This window comes from Chaetura pelagica, unplaced genomic scaffold (genome assembly GCF_000747805.2).
Source record: "Chaetura pelagica isolate M959 unplaced genomic scaffold, ChaPel_1.0 scaffold271, whole genome shotgun sequence".
Classification (NCBI taxonomy): Eukaryota; Metazoa; Chordata; class Aves; order Apodiformes; family Apodidae; genus Chaetura; species Chaetura pelagica.
This window is the reverse complement of record NW_009952106.1, coordinates 1,699,190-1,701,145: the sequence shown is the minus strand read 5'-3', so window position 1 is coordinate 1,701,145 and position 1,956 is coordinate 1,699,190.

Below are 1,956 nucleotides of genomic sequence, written 5' to 3'. Positions count from 1 at the left end.
CTGCTGGGCACTGTCTCAGTGCAAATAAGTCAGTTGTGGGGTCACTGTGCCTGCAACTGTGCTGGGAGCAGGACCAAGGGGTCCCAAGCAACAGGATGCACACAGCAAGCAGTACACAAGCTGTCACAAAGCAGGGCTCTGAGCAGCATGGGGCCAGGGGCTGGCTGTGGCAGCGACAGTACCTGCCAACAACAGGGCTGGGAGCTGATAGACCAAAAAAAGGTGTGATGCCCTTTGTTGGTAGGGCCTGAACCAAAGACTTTGGACCCGGGGCAAAGGTTCACTTGGTTTTTGCTTTGAAGAAGCCGAGCCTGCCAGATGAAAGCTTTGGAGGCCCAATATCTATTTGGCTATCTTGTACTGACAATGAAGCATGCAGGGAACTTTGTATGTTGACTGGAGGAGATGGAAAAAAAGGCGGAGAGATTCAGGGCTTTGGTAGGTCCTCCTCCTTGGTGATACAGGTCTGTTCCCTGTTATATGCTTCTTGGTGCTTTGCCCAGACTTGTTTGAAATGCACCAGTAGCACATTGGCTTCTTGATCCTTTTTCCCTTGGCCTGCAGATCATGTTCTTCCTCATTGCACCCAGCATGTCAGCACTTCTGCAGCCCTCAGCTGCCTGAAAGCCCCATGCCAGGGCTGAAGCATGGTACAGAGCAGCTTTCCCACTGCTCTGTCTGCAGCAGGAGTGCTATTTACCCCTTTCCTTTACTGCTGTACTCTAGGAAAGGCTTTCAGGTAATTTGCAAGCCCTCTTCTCCCTCTCTCTCCTGAAGCTTTTCCCTGCTTACTCACCAGCAGTCAGCCTGTTCTTCCCGTGGTTTGTCTGTATCTGCAAGCAGCTTGCACAGAGCTCTGCTAGGCTTTGCCACTGAGGTGCAGGTAACCTAGGTGGCTGTTGGGGGGTCAAAAGGCTCCCTCAGCCATGAGTGCTAGCTGCTGCATGAGGATCCCCAAGTGCCCAGTGCCACAGGTCTGTGTTGGCCTGGCAGGTAGGGGTTCAGGATGGCAGGTTCTCTGGTCATAGGGTGGTGGATCATCCATGGTGAGACCAAGGGATGTTTGGACACCAAGCAGACCCCAGAGGAGCAGATCTTCAAAGTGTAGGCCATGCTTCCAGTGCTCTCAGGGGCCAGGAACTAAAATGTACCTCACCAGCTTGAGTGCTGTGTCTTAGAGATTTAGCAAGTTTGGGGTTGGTTTGTTGTTTGGTTTTTTAATCTGGAAATCTCTAGTCTTCTAGGCCCAGACCTGCTGATGTCCTACTGCCTGTCTCCATGCCTCTAGCCTGTTGTGAGACTGTTACATTTCTATTAACAAATGTGTCTCTACCAGAGCACAATCTCGCTGTTCTAATTACAGATTGGAGTTGTTAACATTCACTGGTGAGAAAACAAATTAACATTGCGTGTGTGCTTGCGTCATTCCGTCTGCTAGCACAGGGATATGCTTCACTGATGTATATTTTTATGCAAGAGTGTCTCAGGCTACCTCCTCACATCTGGCTGACACCACTGGTGTGACTGGAAGAACTCAGTTACACACTTGTCCATGTCAGTGCATCTATTTGCCTGTAAGCCAGCTCTCCAGCTTCTACATCGCTCTGGCCGAAGTCCCAGCAGGGTGCTTTCTCTTTCTTCTTTCCTCCTGGTTCCAGGGGTTTGGCAGAGGATATGAACACTGGGTGTGAGGGACAGAGATTCCAGAATGAGCTGGAGAGAAGAATGGGAAGTGCTTCACTTGGCAGGGCCTGCTGCACTGTTTTTATTGTGTGCCCCAGCCACACTGGGCCACAGCAGAGTTCACTGGGGGCAGGCAGCCTCCTCAATGCAGGGTGCCTGCAGGTCCCCTGCCCCTCAGGGCTCTGCAGGGTGTCACCCTCTGTCCACACTGTGGGATGACTCCATGAGCATCCCAATGCATGCTCTTCATGGCTGTCTCTTAGGCTGCAAAGG